Below are 20,895 nucleotides of genomic sequence, written 5' to 3'. Positions count from 1 at the left end.
AAAAAGATAGCAAGAAACAAAACTGGTCCTCTGGAAGATGAACGTGGTCATCTGTGCATGGAGCTGAAAGAGATTGGAGAGATCCTAAATAGATTTTTTTTGCATCTGTATTTACTTAGGACAGTGGTCCCCAACCTCCAGGCCGCAGACCGATACCGATCCGCGAAGCATGCAGGGGTGCAGCGGTAGCCAGAATGCACCCAGGCCTCTGATCTGGGCCGACATTTACGTGCTGGATGGCACCTAATTAATTAGCTTGTTTATTTTGGCTTTTTTCTTAAAGATATGCTGGGTGCGTTCCGGCTACCACTGCACCCCTGCATGCTTCACAGATTGGTATCGGTCTGCGGCCCGGAGGTTGGGGACCACTGACTTAGGAGACAGACACAGAGTCCATAGAAGAGAGGCAAAGTAGCAGTGAAGTCATGGACCATACACGGATTACAGAGGAGGAATTGATTGCTGTCTTGAGGCAAATTAGGATAAACCCCAGGGCCTCACTAGGTGTTCCCTTGGACCTGCGAAAGGCTATGTATTAATTGCAGGGTCTCAAGCAGAGATATTTAAAATATCCTCAGCACGGGTGAGGTCCCGGAGACTTGAAGGGCAGCTAATGTTGTTCCATTGTTTAAGAAAGGATCTAAAAGTAAGCCGGGAAGTTATAGGCAGGTGAGACTGACATCAGTAGTGGGTAAGTGATTGGAAGGTATTCTAAGGGAATGGATATATAAATATTTGGATAGGTGGGGATTTATTAGGATCACCAAAATGGTTTTGTGTGTGCAGGCTGTGTCTTACCAATCTTACAGAGTTTTTCGAGGAAGTTACCAGGAAAGTTGATGAAGGCAAGGCAGTGGATGCTGTCTACATGGACCTGAGCAAGATTTTTGTCAAGGTCTTGTATGGGACATTGGTCCCGAAGATTCAGACACTTGGCGTTCAAGATGAGGTAGTAAATTTGATTAGACATTAGCTTTGTTGAAGAAGCCAGAGAGTAGTAACAGATGATTGCTTCTCAGACTGGAGGCCTGTGAGTAGTGGTGTGCTGCATGGATCAATGCTGGGTCTGTTGTAGTTTGTTATCTACATCACGATCTCAATGATAATGTGATAAACTGGATCCACAAATTTGTGGATGACACCAAGATTAGGAGTGTAGTGGACAGCAAAGCAGGCAATCAAAGCTTGCAGCAGGATCTTGGCCAGCTGGAAAAATGGCAGATGGAATTTAATGCAGGCAAGTGTGAAATATTGCACTTTAGATGGGCAAACCAGGACTTACATGATGAGCAGTACATCACTACAGATGGCAACAGAACAGATTAATCTGGGAATGCAGGTCCAAAATTCCTTGAAAGTAGTGTCACGTATAGACAGGGCTGTAAAGAGAACTTTTTAGGAGATTGGCCATCATAAGTCAAATTATTGAGTACCAAAGTTGTGGTGTTAAAGTTGTATAAGAAGTTGGTGAGGCCTAGTTTGAAGTATTATGAGCAGTTTTGGTCACCTACCTACAGGAAAGATATCAATAAGATTGAAAGAGTTCTGTGAACTTTTACAAGGAAGTTACCAGGACTTGAGGACCTGAGTTATAAGTAAAGATTGAATAGGTTAGGGCTTTATTTCTTGGAACTTAAAAGACTGAGAGGAGATTTAATAAAGGTATACAAAATTTTCAGGGGTATAGATAGGGTAAATACAAGCAGACTTTTTCACTGAGGTTGGATGAGACTAAAAGTAGAAGTCATGGGTTAAGGGTGAAAGGTGAAGTGTTTAAGGACAACACGAAGGGGAATTTCTTCACTCAGAGGATGGTGAGAGTGTGGATCAAGCTGAGCTTCAAGTTCAAGTTTAATTGTCATTCAGTCATACACATGAATACAGCTAAACGAAACAGTGTTCCTCCAGGGCCTAAGTGCCAAAACATTGTACCAATATAGCACACAGCACATATACCACACCTATGTCTATAGCAGAAAACACATACGTTCCAAAAAAAAATAGCCCAAGTCTCTGAGTATCATGACCTACAGATTGATGGTGCATGGGATGTTGTCCTGAAGCCGTGTTTCTGCAAGAACAAACATGCAGTGTTCCTCATCACGCACTAGTGCAGCCACGGATGAATGCAATCCAACTTGTCTATCACCGAGTGAACACTGGCGGGAAGCCCCCAACCCAGCATGGACTCCAGCTCTCTTTCGCATCACCTCCCTGCACAATAAATGAGGCTGTGCAGCTCCCCTGCCGTCAGTCTCACAGTGAACCAGACTTGCAGTATTCGACATTAAGGGTCTTGCAGTCACATCCAAGACAATCATTCACAGTTTGTTGGGCCACGCACCACCTCCGCCGCCTTCCTCCTTGGATGGCTGTAGCAGGTGGCAACATGAAATGCAACAAGTCCATCTCCACTGCCATCTAGCAGCTCACCAGTGGGACAGTCCTGCAGCACCTGATGTTTTCAATATCCAGCACTGTCTTGCGATCACAAGAAAGATGCAAAGTACGAACAATTACACCTTTGTTTAGACCCAGAGAGGCTCCTGCAACCAAGTGCGTCACCTTCTTACCAGAGCTGCCAGCGGAAGTGGTGTTGATTTCAACATTTAAGAGAAATTTTGGTAAGTAAATGGATGGGAGGGATATGGATGGCATTTTCCACGTGCAGATCGATGGGACTAAGCAGATTAATATTTCAGCACAAACTAAATGAACCAAAGGGCCTGTTTCTGTTCTGTAAACTTTTGTGAGAGGTGTCAGTGAAACCACCCTACAGTAGATGTAGATTACAGTTTGAATCCCTTGGCAGGAAACTGCTGCAGTCGGCTGATGCTGGTGGGAGTGAAGTGATTTCAAAATGGACAAATCTATCATTCTTAATGTATTTTTACCTCACTCTTCCTGTAACAATTCCCTTTTTCCATTTTTATGTGTTGTTATTAATGAACCACAAACCGGTGATAATCTGACATATCATGCATTTAAGTCTATTATATATTCAAAGGTTGTAATTAAGCTTTAGACATCTGCCAGCAGTCTGGAGACCTATTGATAATGATATACTATTTATATCCTTTATGGTTTGATAATTTGTAGGTTTGAGTTAATCCTTGCGTTCAACCTTTCTTTGATCAGAATAAAATTTGTTTTATTTTCTTCAGACATTGCTTATGTATCTGGTGATCTTAATGTAATTCTTGGACCACTTGGCTACATTTTTAATTCAAAGCTGTTCTTTGTATAGATTTCAATGCATAACGCACCACTGCAACAGAATACGAGAGACGGAAAGGCTTTATTTGTTGAGAAAGTACTGAATGAATTGTAATTGTAAGGTGACACAGTATTAAACTGCCCACATTGGGAGGAACACAATAATATTTTCATTGGAAACTAATGCGGAGCTTGATTTACACCAAAAATCCTTTTGCTTGCATTTACAAAATAAACTGCATTTGAATCCATGCAAGAGAGGTTTTGTTATCGTTATGTGTATTTTGGAAAATGTGTGTTAGAATAACAATTCTGGTTTTATCAAAGATGTCTGTTTAATCTTTGTTGAGGTCTCTCACGTTTGCATTGCTTCTATTATATGTGAAAACATTCTGAACCACTCATTAGGTCTATTGGGTGGAATTTATTTGAATTGCAGTGCAGCAATGAATGATTAGAACCACTGGTCTCCGCTTACAGACATCTCTTCCACCCTGCTGCACCAAACATAATCAGCATATAGCCTATGGGCTTATTTTGCTTCTAACTTCCACCTTCCCCTAAATTCACTTGGTCAATTTCTGACACCTCCCTCCCCTTTCTCAATTCTCTGTATCCATCGTGGAGACAAATTGTCAACCGACATCTTTAATAAACCTTCTGATTCCCACGGTTTTCTTGACTCTATCTCTTCCTACCCTGTCCCCTGTAAAAATGGTATTCTCTTTTCTCAAACACCAGGAAATCTGCAGATGCTGGAATTTCAAGCAACACACACAAAAGTTGCTGGTGAACGCAGCGGGCCAGGCAGCATCTCTAGGAAGAGGTACAGTCGATGTCTCTTACTAGCTCTTCTCTCAGTTAGTCCTAACGAAGGGTCTCAGCCGAAACGTCGACTGTACCTCTTCTTATAGATGCTGACTGACCTGCTGCGTTCACCAGCAACTTTTATGTGTGTTGATTCTCTTTTCTCATTTGCTTCGTCTCTGCCCACATCTGTTCCCAGGATGAGGCTTTCTTTCCAGCACATTAGAGGTGTCCTCCTTCTTCAATGAATGGGCTTTCCTTCTCTCCACCATTGATGTTGTCCTCAGCTGCATCTCCTCCATTTTCCAGCCATCCACACTCACCCCATCTTCCCGCTGCCTTAACAGTGATAGAGTTCCTCTTGTCCTTACCTCCACACCATGAGCCTTCAAATCCAACACATCATTTTCCACAATTTCCACCATCTGCAAAGGGATCCTACCACCAAACGTATCTTTATTTCCCCGTGCCACCCCCCCACCCCGCTTTCTGCAGGGACACTCCCTCCACAGTCCCCTTGTCCATTTGTCCCTCCGCACTAATCTCCCTACTGGCACTTCACCCTACAATCAGCTGAAGTGCTGCACCTGCCAATTCACCTCCTCACCCACCTCTTTTCAGGGCCTCAAGAGGTTGATCCAGGTGAGCCAACAGTTCACCTGCAAATCTGCTGGGGTTGTCTATTGAGTCCGGTGCTCCTGATGCGGCCTCCTCTACATCAGCGAGACCCGCTCTAAATTGGGGGATTACTTCACTGGCACCTATTGCCCTATCTGCCAAGTGGACCTTTCTGGTGCCAAGCACTTTAAGTCCAATTTCCATTCGCATCCCAACATGTTGGCCCATGGCCTCTTCTTGTGCCAAGATGAGGCCACCCTCAGGGTGGAGGAGTAACACCTTATATTCTGTCTGTGGAGCCTCCAACCTGATGGCATGAATATCAATTTTTCTTTCCAGCAAAAGGAAATTCCCTCCCCCTCCCCTCTTCTATTCCCCACTTACCTCTACTCACCTGTCTAAAACCTTTCCCTGGGTCCCCTCCTCCTTCCCTTTATCGTCGAATCCATTCTTCTCTCCTATCAGATTCCTTCTTCTTCAGACCTTTACCTATCACCTTCTCGCTAGCCTCCTTCCCTGCCCCCCACCTTTTTATTCTGGCATCTTCCACCTTCCTTCTCAGTCCTGAAGAAGGGTTTGGGCCTGAAACGTTGACTGTTTATTCATTTTCATAGATGCTGCCTGAGTTCCTCCAGCAGTTTATATGTTGCACAGGATTTCCAGCATCTGCAGAATTTCTCGTGTTTATAGTTTATGTGGTTAACCTAAACAGATCCTAGCTGTCGGTTATTCATTTTTAACAATAGTCCCATATCCTATAGTTTTTGTTTCTATTTGTGTGAGTAGTCAAGTGAAGTCCATGCATGTCTGCAATTACCTTGAGTCAATGCAACCTTGGCTTCTCTCTGGTATGGTGGGCATGTGTGGCAGATTCTGGATTTTTACCCTTCCACATACATTGGACCTATTACTTTCTTAGAGGCTGTCTCATCAGAGTGGGGTAGTTCTTCAGGTATCCCTCCCCCTTCCCCACTCCTCCTCTCCCTCACTCCCTCTCTATCCTTCAGTATTTCTCACCTTTCTCCTAAGAAGCAAAACTAAAGGGACACGTGTGTTTGACCATTACTAAACGAGGAGCAAACTCAGCATGTTGGCTGGGAGCAATAGGTTAATTTTCCCCCACAGTACTGTACCTTCTACCTCTGCTCCAGCCACTGTCCACAGTTAAGAGATGAGCACATCTCTGACAGTTGCTTTCATAACTACATCACTTGCCCCTTCACCTTGTTTCTATTTCATGTTTCTGATGCATTTATCCTACACTTTGTATGCTGGTGCCAATTGCTTTCTGCTAACTCATTGTCTCTGTTGATATAGAATTCCAGTGCAGGACTGTGTTGTTTGGGTCAGTTGGTCTCTGTCTTCTACCCAACGTCATAAACAAAAACATCTATTTGTTTCCATTTACGTACATGTCTGAAATCCACTTAATGAAAATGAAATCCACCACAAACTAGTTCATGTGGTAGCAAGTTCCCGATTCTCAGCACAGACTTTGCTGGATCTATTGGAGACAGTCTTAAGTTTATGATTCATAGAATATAGAAAAGTACAGCATAGTACAGGCCCTTCAGCCCATGAGGCAGTGCTGACATTTTAACCTATTCTAAAGATCAACCTACCGCTTCACTCCTGTATAGCCCTCCAAGTTTCTTTCATCCATGTGCCTATCTAAGTAAGTAATGTGAAAAAAGAACAAAATAAAACTGAGGCAGTATCCGTTCAAAAGTGTATTGGTGGAGAGGAAGAATCTGTTCCTGAAATATTCAGTGTGTGTCTTCGGGCTCCTATACCTCCTCCTTGATGGTAGCAATGAGAAGAGGGCATGTCCAGGGTAATGGGAGTCTTTAATAATGGTCCCTAATATATCTGCCTCTACCACGACCCTGGCAGTACACTCCACACACCCACCACCCTGAATGTAAAAAAAAATCGACCTCTGACATCCCCCTACACTTTCCTCCAATCACTTTCAAATTATAGTGTCATAGATTAATAGAAAAGTACAGCACAGAAACAGGCCCTTTGGCTCATCTAGTCCGTGCCGAGCCATTTAAACTACCTGCTCCCTTTGACCTGCACGGACCATAGCCCTCTATACCTCCACGACCCATGTACCAATCCAAACTTCCCTTAAACACTGTAATCAAGCTCGCATGCACCACTTATGCTGGCGGCTCATTCCACACCCTCTGAGTGAAGAAGTTTTCCCTCACGTTCCCTTTAAACTTTTCACTTTCCACTCTTAACCCATGACCTTTGGTTGTAGTCCCACCCAACCTCAGTGGAAAAAGCCTGCTTGCATTTGCTCTAAAAATACCCCTCATAAATGTGTATACTTCTATCAAATCTCCTCTCAACTGTTCATGTTCCAAGGAATAAAGTCCTAACCTATTCAATCTTTTCTTATAATGCAAGTTCTTCAGACGCAGCATCATCCTCATAAACTTTTTCTGAACTCTCTCAACAATATTTATATACTTCCTGTAGGTAGGTGACCAAAAATGCGTGCAATCCTCCAAATTAGACTTCACCAACATTTTATACAACTTCAACATAACATCCCATCTCCTGAACTCAGTACTTTGATATATGAAGGCAAATGTACCAAAAGCTTTATTTACAACCCTGTCTACCTGTGACAGCACTTTCATCAAATTCTGGACCTGTATTCCCAGATTCCTTTGTTCCACTGCACTCCTCAGTGCCCTACCATTCACAGTGTATGACCTACCCTGGTTGGTCCCACCAAAGTGCAACACCTCCCACTTGTTAGCATTAAGTTCCATCTGACATTTTTCAGCTGCTCCAGATCCAACTACAAGCCATGATAGCCGTCTTTGCTGTACACTACACCCTCAATCTTTGTGTCATCTGCAAATATACTGATCCAGGTTCCCACATTATCATCCACATCATTAATATAGATGACAAACAAAAAGGACCCAGCACTGATCCATGTGGCACTCCACTAGTCACAGGCCTCCAGTAAGAGAGGCAACCATCTACTATGACTCTCTGGTTTGTTCTACAAAGCCAATGACTAATCTATTATATTACCACAGTTTGGACACCAAACGACTGAATCTCTTGACCCACCTCCCATGCAGGACCTTGTAAAACGTCTCGCTAACGTCCATGCAGACAACATCCACTGCGTTGCCTTCATCACCTTTCCTGGTAACTTCCTCGAAAAACTCTATAAAGTTGGTTAGACATGACCTAACACACCTGAAACCACGCTGACTATCCTTAATCAATCCATGTTTACTCAAGTACGCAATATATCCAGCTCCTTAGAATACCTTCCAATAAACAAAGATGATTTAAGTATCAGAGTCAGAATAGGTTTAGTAGCACTGGCAGATGACGTGATATTTGCTACCTTTGTGGTAGCAGTACAATGTGATACATGATAATATAGAAAGTAAGCTGTGAATTACAGTAAGAATATATATGCATAGCCAATAGTTAATTTAAATAAGTAGTGCAAAAACAGAAAAAAAGTAATGAGGTAGTGTTCATAATTTAAATATCCATTCAGAAATTGGATGGCAGAGGGAACTAGCTGCTCCTAAATTGCTGAGTGTGTACCTTTAGGCTTCTGTACCTCCTTCTTGATGGTAACAGTGAGAAGAGGGCATGTCCTGGGTGATGGAGGTCCTTTCTGAGGCACTGCTCCTTGAAGATATCTTGGATACTACGGAGACTAGCTCCCATGAAGAAGATGAGTAACTTTACTTACTCTGCAGCTTACTTCAATCCTGTGCACTAGCCCCTTCACACCAGACAGTGATGCAACTAGTTAGAATGCCCTCCAGGGTACATCCGTAGAAATTTTTGAGTGTTTTAGGTGACATTCCAAATCTGCTCAAACTCATAATGAAATATAGCCTCAGTTTTACCTTCCTATAGAGCTGCATCGATATGTTGGGACAAGGTTTCAGCACCCAAGAACTTCAAATTACTAACTCTTTCCACTTCTGATCCCTCTATTAGGATTGGTTTAAGTTTCCTCATTTTACCCTTTCTAAAGTCCATAATCATTTCTTTGGTCTTATTGACACTGAGTGCAAGGTTGTCACTGCGACACCACTCAACTAGCTGGTATCTTGCCCTGTGCACCTTCTCATTACCATCTGAGATTCTGCAATCAATGTTTGTATTATCAGCACATTTAGAGATGGCATTCAGGTTGTGCCTAGCCACACAGCTGTCTCTGCTAGGGCTCCAGCACTTTCTGCACTTGCCTTCTGCAAGGGAGCACTTTGTCAGGCCCTGGGAATTTATCTACCCTCATTTACCTCAGGAGAACAAACACCTCCTCCTTTTTAATGTGCATAGGGTCTGTGAAGTTGATATTGCTTTGCCTCACTTCCATAAACTCTGTGTCTGTCTCCTGAGTAAATACAGGTGCAAAATATTCATTTAAGATCTCCCCCATTTCCTTTGGATTTACATAAGGGTTACCGTTCTGTTCTTCAAGTGGACCAATTTTCTCCCTTGCAATCCTTTTGTTCTTAACATATCTGTAGAGTCCCTTAGGATTCTCCTTCTTCTTGTCTGCTGGGGCAACCTCATGCCTTCGTTTAGTCCTCTTGATTTCTTTCTTAAGTGTTCTCTTGCATTTCTTATACTCCATAAGCACCTCATTTGTTCCTACCTGCTTATACCTGCTATGCACCTCCTTTTTTTTCTTAACCAGGGCCTCAATATCTCATGAAAACCAAGGTTCTTTACACCTGTTATCATTACCTTTTATTTTGACAAGCACATACAAGCTTTGTACTCTCACAATTTCACTTTTGAATGTTTCCCAAGTACATCTTTGCCAGATAATGAACTAACCTAATCCACACTTGCCAGATCCTTTCTGATACCATCAAAATTGGCCATTGTCCACTTGAAAATCTCAACCCGTGAACCAGACCTGCCTTTATGCATATTTACTTTGAAACTAATGGCATTGTGATCACTGGATCCAAAGTGTTCTCCTACACAAATTTTTGGTCACCAGCCCAGTTTCATTCTGTAATAGCAGATCAAGTATCGCACACTCTCTCGTTGGGATTTTTATGTACTGCTTAAGGAAACGTTCCTGAGCACATTTGACAAACTCTATCCCATCATGATATTATCAGTATAAGAATCTCAGTCAATATGTGGGAAGTTAAAATCGCTTACTAAGCAACCTAATGTTTCTTGCAACAGTCTGCAGATTTGTTCCTCTAAATCCCTTGGATTGTTTGGTGGTTAGTAATATAGCCCCATTAACTTGGTCATTGGTCATACCTTTCTTATTTCCCAGTTCCACACTAGATGAGTTCTCCAGTCTGTCCTGATTGAGCACTGCTGTGACATTTTCCCTGACTAGTAACGCCACCCGTCCTCCTTTAACCCCTCCTACTCTGTGTCTAAAACAACAAAATCCCAGAATATTGAGCTTCCAGTCTTGTCTGTCCTGCAACCAAGTCTCACTAATGGCTACAATATGCATGCCCTGAGCTCATCTGGCTTTCTTACGATACATCTTGCATTGAAATATATCCATAGAACATTAGTGGCATCATATTCAACCCTTTGATTCCTGACTTTGTCTGTGGTCTTTACAATATCTGTCCCCAGAGCCTCTCCACTATCTGTTCTGATACTCCGATTCCCATCCCCCTGCAATCTAGTTTAACCACCCACCCCCCACCCACGCAGCACTAGCAAACCTTCCCTTCCAGTTCTTGTGCAAACCGTCTCTTCTATACAGATCCCACCTTCCCTGGAAGGGAGGCCATTGACCCAAAAATCTTATATCCTCCCTCCCACGCCAACTCCTTAGCCACATGTTAAACTGTGTAATCTTCCTATTTCTGGGCTCGCTATCACAGGGCACAAGTAGCAGTCTAGAGATCACAACCCTGGAGGTCCTGCGCTTTAACTTAGCTCCTAACTCTCTGAACTCACTTTGCAGAACCACATCACTCTTTCTGCCTCTGCAATTGGTACCTACATGGACCACAACCTCTGGCCGTTCATCCTCCCTCATAAGAATGCCAAGGACTCAATCTGAGATGTCCCAAACACTGGCTCCCAAGAAGCATCATGCCATCCAAGAATCTCATTCTTATCCACAGAACCTCCTTTATGTTTCCCTAACTAACGGATCCCTTTTCTCCCAGCTCACCTCTTCTTCCCCCATCGTTTCTGAGTTGCAGAGTCCGACTCAGTGCCAGAGACCTGAATGCTGTCACATTCCTCTGCTAGGTAATCCCCCAACCTGTTGTTGAGGTGGGGAGTGGCCACAGGGGTAATCTGCAATGGCTGTTTAATCCCTTTCCCCTTCCTACAGTCTCCCAATTAACTACCTCTCTATATGTCCCATCTATCACCCCCTCAGCCTCCTGAATGATGTGGAGTTCTTCCAGTTCTAGCTCCAACTCCTTAACATGGAGTGTTAGAAGCTGCGGTTGGATGCATTTCTCACAGGGATAGTCGTCAGGGATGCTGGAGGTCTCCCTGCCTTCCCACAAGTGGAGCATTCCACTATCCTTGCTGGCATCTCTACTGTTCCGAGTGAGCAATAAAGAAGAACAATAAACTATTAGGGGTGGATCTCTATGTACAGCTTTTTTGCCTTCTCTCACTGAAGCCTTGAAGAGCTAAAGCCTAAAAGTTCTCCACTCTAACTCTGATCACTTGAACAAGGGCTGCTCTGGTAATATCCACTACACTTGCTGCTGCCTTTACTGTAATTTGTTCTTGCCACTGATTTGATTGGCCACTGCTCAAAGCACCAATCTGCCGCAAGTTACTGCTTTTTCTACATATTTGGTGAACCTGAATGAGCTATGTCTTCTCAGGCTTCCGATCTCTGACTGGGCGCTGCTCAGAGCTCCAAACTGCCGCAAGTTACTGCATTTCTACTCATTCAGCAAACCTGTATCTTTCCAGGCCTCCAATCGCCAAGTGAGCGCAATCAAGCATCAAATTGCAGCAAGTCGCTGCCTTTTCAATATGTACAATACAACTCTGATATTCGTCTTCCCCACATAGCCATGAAATACAGAAAAAACCATTGGAGTCATTGAAAGAAAAAACATCAACCCCCTCCCTGCAAAAAAGGGAAAAAGAAACAAAACTCTCAAACCCCAACCCCCTACCCCTCCCTCGCACAAAAGCTAACAGATTGCCCACATGGAAGATGGTAGCTGGAATATCAAACACCAAACCCCCAAATCCCTCCCTCACAAAAAAAGTGACAATAACAACAAACACCCAACCCCCTCCTTCACAGAAAAGAAAAACGACAATAGCATCAAACCCCCAACCCCCTCTCTCTCACAAAATCTAACGTATCACCCATCTAGACCCCTAACCCACCAATTAGCAACAAGAAATAAAACACAGAAAACTGAAGGAGAGCAATATAAACTACAGTCCAATCATCACATAAACCTTAGAATTTCAAAAACATCCCCCCATCAGAATCGAACTCATTCCTTCCATGCTGAGTGAATGCCGCGTTGCTAACCTGCGGCCTTCTGAACATTGCCAACCCGTTGACCCGTGACCTCCGTAGGGAGCGACCGCTAACCTCCTCTCCATTCAACTTGATTCTTCAATCTTCCTCAACGCTTCGAAATGGAGTCAATCATGGCCCCATGCCCGGTCACTCCACGAGGAGCTCTCGGTCCTTTCCAGGGACAGCAGAGTGCTAGATCATTCGATCGAACTCCAAACTGCACGTTACAGGCTCCAATAGTTTCTGAAACACTATCAAGACAAAAAGAGCATGCAGAAAGTGTAAAGAAAGTTAAATAATTAAAGAGATTGGCTATCTGAAAGATGTCACCCAAGGAATCGTTGCTCGTTGGCACCACCTCTCCTATCTATGTACCCATACAACTGTCTTTTTTTTGTTGTACCTGCCTCAACCATTTCCTCTGGCAACTCTTCCCATTTACTGAACACTCTCTGCATGAAGAAGTTGCCATCTCGGTTGTCACTGTTGGCGTACCTTCACCAGAGGAACTGTAATATTTCAAGAAGTGGCTCACCACCAGCTTCTCAAGGGAAGTTAGGGATGGGCAATAAATGCTGGCCCTGTTATCAATACCCAGATGTACACCTGTATGGAGGACTTGCTCAAAGTGGTCTCTTGTTCTTGGGGGATAATATAAACATCAGCATTTCTCTCCAGACACTGGGTGAACAACCGAGACAGTATTTTGTGCTTAGGTGACAAGCTGATGAGGATCTTTTCAGGAAAGAGAATGAGATGGAGAGTTGTTGGGAGGGAGTTTCTATTCTTAGCTCTGTTCTTCCTGCATCTGTAGATCCTTTGTGATGAAGGGACTCAGTCCGAAACATCAACTTTTCATAGATGCTACTTGACCTGCTGAGTTCTTCCAGCATTTTGTCTGTGTTCTCCGGATTTCCACTATCTGCAGAATCTCTTGTGTTTGCTGTAGTTCCTGGCTTTCAATGGGTCTAGGATAGCCAGTCTGAAGAGTCACATGAGTAGAAAATCAACAGTAACTGGCTTTTTAAAATTTAATTATTTTTAATATTCTTAATTATTATGCTTTAAATATATTTTTAATATTGTAAATGATTATATTTATTTCAATTGTTTTAAATGCCTTTGATTATTAGAGACATTCAGAAGTAGATAGAGAAGACTTTGAGTTAAATCCCTTGGAGACAGGGTGTAGTAACATCATGAAGGGTCTTACCCACCCTACTCATGGACTTTTTATCCCACTCCCATCAGGGCGGAGGCTATGCAGCATTCATACCAGGACTACCAGACTCATAAACAGTTACTTTCCTTAAGCAGTAAGGCTGATCAACACCTCCTCTCACGAAACCACCACCCCCACACTCCCAACCACCACTAATTTATCATTTCTTGTCAGTCACCTTATGTACAGTCACTCCTGTTCCTAGTGTCACCTTATGGACATTTTGTTTTTGTGCTGCATCGGATACGGAGTAACTATTCTCCTTTGCACTTGTGTACTGGAAATGACATTAAACAACCTTGAACTTGAGGAGCTGCAGTCTGAGAATTGGTCTCTGCTTTCTGACTACATTGAGGTATGGCCATGGGGCCCTGGTATGTTTCTGTGCCTGCAGACATCATGTGGCAGGGAGTGAGGAGTGGACAGGAAGATCTGAATATGAGGCACAGGCCAGTTATACGTGATCCAGCCCAATATTTCTAAAATCACACTTTCTCCCCCTTCCTGATTAAATGCCATCTCCCATCTGGCAGAGGCCCCTGCAGGCATATAGTTCTCCGACATTCTTGGCAGCTTTCCCTTCATTGACTTCTACATTTGTTACAGATTCCTGGGGTGATTGAATGCCAGTTACCTCAAAACATCCTAAAGTTTATCACCGTGCATCCACACTTACTCGGCTGAGGCTGCCAAAACCAATTTTATATTGGAACTTCTAAACAGCAGGGAGACTCTTTCATCTTTTGAGCCAAAACTGGATTTGAACCCCTGTCACATCAGTGAAAGAAATGCTCACTGAAACTTTCCTGTCATCTCCCTGCACTTTGTATCATATAAATGTATATTTTCTACATATCAGTTATGAGAGGGGAATGGATCATCATAGTTAATAGTTCTGAGCGCAAGATTTCTAGGCAGTATTCACTCAGCCCTGGGTGACTTTGAGTGCTTCCTCTTTGCTTAAGATTATCATTTCAACTCAAAGTAGTGATTGATAAAAAGTAGCGATAATCAGTTTGAAGGTTTTAAATATAAATTATCCATTTGTCAGTTTATTTTCTGTAACAGCTTGTATTAATGTAGGGTCTTAAATACAGTAAAATACCTCTTGGTAATTTGCAGGAGTGTTAACAAACAAGGTTTAACATTGAAATTACAACAGATGACTGAAAGCTTTATTAAAAACTAGGTTTCTAAAGAGTATCTTGGACGATTACAGGGAGGTACTATTCTTAATTCTATTCTTCCCACACCTGTGGTGCCTTTTCTTTTTTTAATTTTTTTTTTTGCTCAGCATAACAAAACCTTCAATTTCCAGGTACATTTACATTTCTTATCCTCACAGATATCAGCTATCAGAACACTTCCATCAAAATATAGACATCACCATCACATCCTATACAAAAACCCTTATTAGTATAGCAGACAGGTTTACATCTACATATTGTAGAAAAGTTTGCCATGTTTTATAAAAAACTATTTGTGTTTTAGTGTACCATACATATTAAAAAGTCCAAAGGAATGTATTCCGTATTCCATGATTAATTTACGCCAACTAGAAAGTCCAGGGACCTTATAGGATATCCAACAAAGTAAAATGTTCTTCCTTGCACAAAAAGTCAAAATATTAATAAGTTTTTTTTCTGATGTGAATTAATAATTCAACTGCTGGGTAAGCCTAAGAGAAAAGACATTGGGTCCAGTTCAAGCTCCATCTTCAGAATCTTTTCCATTTCACCCAAAATATCACTTGTATACTTCAAGCATACAAAGTATGCTTGAAGTTTGGGACAAGTCCAAAAACAATGAGCGAGAGTTCCAGTATATCCTTTACATTTAGAACACATTGGAGAAACCCCAGTCTTAAATTTTGAGAGACGATCTGGAGTCAGATGGGCTCTATGCAGAATTTTGAGTTGCAATGCTTTAGTTCTATTACAAACTGAAATTTTCTTTGCATTATCTCAGATGTCTTCCCATGTTTCAGCTGTAATTTCTACTCCCAGCTCTCCCTCCCAGACCCTTCCCAGCTGCTCAGCCTCCCCACAATAACATTCCCTCAGGGTACTGTAAAAAGTACTAATGGAGACTTCACCCTTAGAACAAAACACCCTCTTTTCTATATCAGAACTATAGAAATCAGTTAACAATGACATTTTTTTTGTATAAAATCTCTTATCTGAAAGAAGCGAAGAAGATCCTTGCTGGGTATGTTGAATTTCTGTACTATTTGACTAAAAGACATCTGTGGTAAACCATGTATATAGGTTGCAACTGGGTTACCTGTCTGGACGAGCCCCTCTGCTGACTGCTCCTGTGGCTCCTCCCACAGGCCCTGAATAAAGACGATTGTGCCACTGCTCCTCCCTCAGTCCAGGACAGACACAGCATGGACAAGGACCCATTTTACTGTTAATAAAAGCCTTTCAGTACTTACTCTACTTCCAGTCTTTTGGAGTAATTGATAGTGCATCAACATCATTGTTCCTTCATCAAACAAGTCTCCTAGATGGAAAATACCCTTAGAAATCCAAAGTTTAAATCCAGGATCCAATATGCCAGGCTGAAAATCTGCACTGCCGGTTATTGGAGTGAAGGGTGATATTTTCGCTGTGTTGCCCTCAATTTGTCGCACCGCCCTCCAAGCCCTGACTGTATTAATTGTTATTGGATTGTGACAACATTCCTTAACTAATTTCATCTTATTGAGGAAAAGCAAAGTTAATAAGAGGGCATTTTGTTTGTGAGGCTTCAATGTCCAGCCAGATTGAGGAGGGATCCCTGCAAACTCAGTCAACCACATAAGATAAAAAGGAACTTAATTGGTATTTTTTGATGTCTGGAAAATCCAGAACCCTTAGACTACTGGGAAGCTGTAACTTAGACATTTTAATACAGGGTCTTTGTGGCATCTTTTCTTAACAGTAACCCAGGAACCCCCTTTCTCTATCTGCTCTTGGAAAGCTTCTGATCCTCCCCTTATACACATGTGATCAAAGTCATTTTTTCTGTGATACCGTTATTTTTGCTGATAATTCATAAAAGTTATGTCTATTGAATTCAGTGCAGGAACTTGAAGACCTGCGCTCAATGATTTCTCTCCTCTGCCATTAGATTTCTAACTACCCCATTATTCCTTTTTAAGCACTATTTAGTTATTTTTGTAATTTATAGTCATTTTGTGTCTTTGCACTGCCTTGCTGCCATATATATATTAGATTATTAGATTATGAGGACATGCAGTCCTCTTCTATTGTCATTTAGTAATGCATGCATTAAGAAATGATACAATATTCCTCCGGTGTGATATCACAAAAACACAGAACAGACCAAGACTGAAAAACTAACAAAAACCACATAATTATAACATATAGTTACAACAGTGCAACAATACCATGACTTGATGAAGAACAGGCCGTGGCACAGTAAAAAAGTTCAAAGTCTCTCAAATGTCCCACATCTCACGCGGAAGGGAGAAGGAAGAAAAACTCTCCTTGTCATGCCCGACCACAGTCCGACTCTGAATCGTCCGAAAACTTCGAGCCTCCGATCAGCCCTCCGACACCGAGTACCAAGCACCATCTCTATCCGAGAGACTCGACCTCAGCCTCGGTCGCCAGCAGCAGGCAAAGCCGGGGATTTTGGGGCCTTCCCTCCGGAAGATTCTCGATCGCCCAGTAACAGCAGCAGCGAACCGGCGTTTCAGAAATTTTTCCAGATGTTCCTCTGTGCTTTCACATCTGTCTCCATCAAATCAGAATTGTCCACGGCCCCTATTTAACAGAAACGATATCATTTTCACCGGAGAGCTGCGCGCGCGCATCGCGCTGCCATCTTCTCCTCCCACCTATAGATATATATGAATATAAAAATAATTTATAGATGAGGGGTGATTGATAAGTTCATGGCTTAAAGTGGAAGGAGTCAATTTTAGAAAACTTAACACATTTATTTTTCAACATAGTCCCCTCCTACACGTACACACTTAGTTCAGCGGTCGTGGAGCATAAGGATCCATTCTTTGTAGAAGTGGTCCACAGCAGAGGTGACTGATAAGTTCATGGGCTAACTTAGAAGGAGTTGAGTTATTAACTTCAAACTTCTGCATTATCACTCAAAGAGTTGAACTGCATATGCATGTAATGAGAGCATCTTGGACCTCCAGAAGTGGTCCACAGCAGGGGTGATTGATAGGTTTGTGGCCTAAGGTAGAAGGAGACGAGTTATATAGCTCTCGTTATATGCACATGCAGTTCAACTCTTCGTGTGAAAATGCAGAAAGTTTGAAGTTAATAACTCATTTCCTTCTACCTTAGGCCACAAAATTATCAATCACCCTTGCTGTGGACCGCTTCTGGAGGTCCAAGATGCCAACTTCTACAAAGATGGGATCCGTATGTTCCACGACCACTGGGCTAAGTGTGTAAATATAGGAAAAATAAATGTGCTAGGTTTTCTAAAATGACTCCTTCTACCTTAGGCCACGAACTTATCAATCCTTTGTATATAATAATTTTTATATATATTAGTTTTGCATATAGATAATTTCACATTATATAAATCAGTGATAATAACTATGATTCTGATTAAATTGGTGATTTGTTTCTTTTTACTTTTTACAGTGGTAAATTTGTCTTGCATGCTGTCCAGACTGATCATTTTATTACAACAGTGCATTGAGGTGGAACAAGAGAAAATAGTTAACAGAAGGCAGAGTATAGTGATACAGATCCAGGGAAATGCAGTGCAATTAGACAATAGGGTGCAAGGCCATAGCGAAGTAGATTCTTAGCAATGTTCCCTCTAAGGTGAGCGTGCACATATCTTTTGCTATTAGTGCACAAATGAATTTAAACTGCACACAAAAGGTTGTCACCCTTTACCTTGTTGGCATGTTAAGTATATTTCATGAGCATAGACAATCACATTTCCTTTTCTGGTTTCTGACGTGGACGGTGTTGACAACATGGAGCTTGCGATGATTTGTCTGCAGGTTTCAGAACTGGTTTACTGTTTCTTTATTGAAGAAATTATTGATTCACTTTGTCGAATTCCAAAGAAGCAAAGTGCATGAAGCACAAAAGAACTGCAGGTTTATTTAAAGCAGAATGGCTTAACGAGACAGTAGAAACTGCTACACAGAAAGCTCATGAGGTCAGGAATGTGCAGCTATGGAAAATATTTATGTACAATACAGAAACTGGTGTTACCTGCATGTATTGTCGCGATGCAAAAGCTGCTGGAAAACTTGCAAGTGGGAAGAAGTGGAGTGATATTTGGAAACTTGACTTTTTAAAGTGCAATTTAGCAAGTGAATCATATAAGGACGGTGTGCAAAAGCTGTGGTGAGAAAATCCTTTGTTACCCGCTACAGACCTGCTATATAGGTTTTGAGAGATTGCAGATGAATGAGAGCAAAAATAATCAAGCCCAGAAGAGATCTAACTCCATTTGGCCAGTCCCATGTTCCAGACTGAAGCAGATTCAAAACTGAAAAGTTGAGAGTTAATATATTGAAATATCATTAATCTAATTTTAAAATAAAAATCCAAGAAGTCAGACTAAAATGAACCTGAAAACTTTACGTCTGAAATAATTAGCACTTCATACATCCACATTATTTGGAAAATTTAGTTGCAAGTTAACCAGGCTTTATAATGAAGTCATTACAGAAAAGATTTGATGAAACCTAGGCTTATTGAGGAAAGAAAAGAAAATGCTATAAATCAGGTAGAAATGAAGGAAAGAGGGATTGCTTTAACATAAAAAATTGGAAGGTATTCAACAGCTAACGGGTAATGCAGAACCTTGCAGAATAGGTTTCCGGAGTGGGATAGTTTTGGAAGGTGAATCCAAGATGTAAGTGGAGGGAAATGTTGCATCAGGAGTATGTCACATCCGCAGACCCTGCCATGGAATCTGGGTGTCCTCATTGGCATGCTGTTGAGTTGGGACGGCAATCACTCTCGTGAGTATGCACATTCCAGCCAATTAGTATTTCATTGTGGTTGTATTTAACTCCTTTCCTTTCATTTCCATCTTGTCAAGTCTTGACCAAAGCACAGTGATGGCAATTTGCCCTGCTCACCTTAGTCCATATTCTAGGAAAGAAGGCTCCAGTTTAGATTTTTGCAGTAATGGAGCAGGATTTATTCAGTATTTAGCTACTGCTTCTGAGCTACAGTGTTGGTGTTAGCTTATAGTTTGAACGTTTTGGTTAATGGCCCTGTGCATCTAGTGTTTATTATTTTCCTTTTGTTCAGTGATGCAAGATGGTGCCAGTGACCAATGTGACCAGTGCCAACATCCTGTAGACCGTTCACGAAACTACTTCTTCTCATTCTTCTTTTACATATACTTCTACTACTAACCTGTGTGCAATTGGAGCCTGTAATTTACATTTTGGTAATGTGTTTTTGGGCCGACTGAACAATCTGCCACTTTATGCTGTCTGCAGGGGAACTCAGTCTGGTTGAGAGCGAGACTGAGAATGTAGTGTGCAGCCTAATGGTGGAGCATGAATCCATGATTGGCTGCCGATCTCGCCAACTGAGGAGGGAGGATGGGGGCCAGAGTGGGGAATTGAAGAAGAGAGGAGGACAATTACCAGATGTTGGAGAAATCAGTGTTCATTCCATCAGGTTGGAGGCTACCCAGACAGAATATGAGCTATTGCTACTACAACCTCAGAGAGACCTCATCATGGCCGTAGAGAAGGCCATGGTCTGATATGTTGTAATGGGAATGGGGTTTGAAATTAAAATGGTCTTTTAGCAGATGGAGCAAAGGTGCTCAACAAAGTGGTTCCCCACTCTACATCAGGTCTTACCAATGTCGAGTGGCCCACATCGGGAGCACCAGATGCAGCTGACAACCCCAACAGATTCGCAGGTGAAGTATTGTTTCACCTGGAAGGACTGTTTCAGGCCCTGAATGGAGGTGAGGAGGTGAGTGGGCAGGTGTGGCACTTCTTCGGTTTGCAGAATCAAGTTTAATCTTACCGGCATAAGCCATGAAATTTGTTAATTTGCAGCAAGTCAAGTCAAGTCAAGTCAAGTCACTTTTTATTGTTATTTCAACCACAACTGCTGGTACAGAACATAGTAAAAATGAGACAACGTTTTTCAGGACCATGGTGCTACGTGAAACAATACAAAAACTACTCTGAACTACGTAAGAAAAAACACAAAAACTACACTAGACAACAGACCTATCCAGGACTGCATAAAATGCACAAAACAGTGCAGGCACTGCAAAAAATAATAATAAATAATAAACAAGATAATAGGCACAGTAGAGGGCAGTAGGTTGGTGTCAGTCCAGATTCTGGATATTGAGGAGTCTGATGGCTTGGGGGAAGAAACTGTTACATAGTCTGGCCGTGAGAGCCCGAATGCTTCGGTGCCTTTTGCCAGATGGCGGGAGGGAGAAGAGTTTGTATGAGGGGTGCGTGGGGTCCTTCATAATGCTGTTTGCTTTGCGGATGCAGCGTGTGGTGTAAGTGTCTGTAATGGCGGGA

Source organism: Mobula birostris, chromosome 12 (genome assembly GCF_030028105.1).
Source record: "Mobula birostris isolate sMobBir1 chromosome 12, sMobBir1.hap1, whole genome shotgun sequence".
Classification (NCBI taxonomy): Eukaryota; Metazoa; Chordata; class Chondrichthyes; order Myliobatiformes; family Myliobatidae; genus Mobula; species Mobula birostris.
This window is presented reverse-complemented; position numbering follows the sequence as displayed.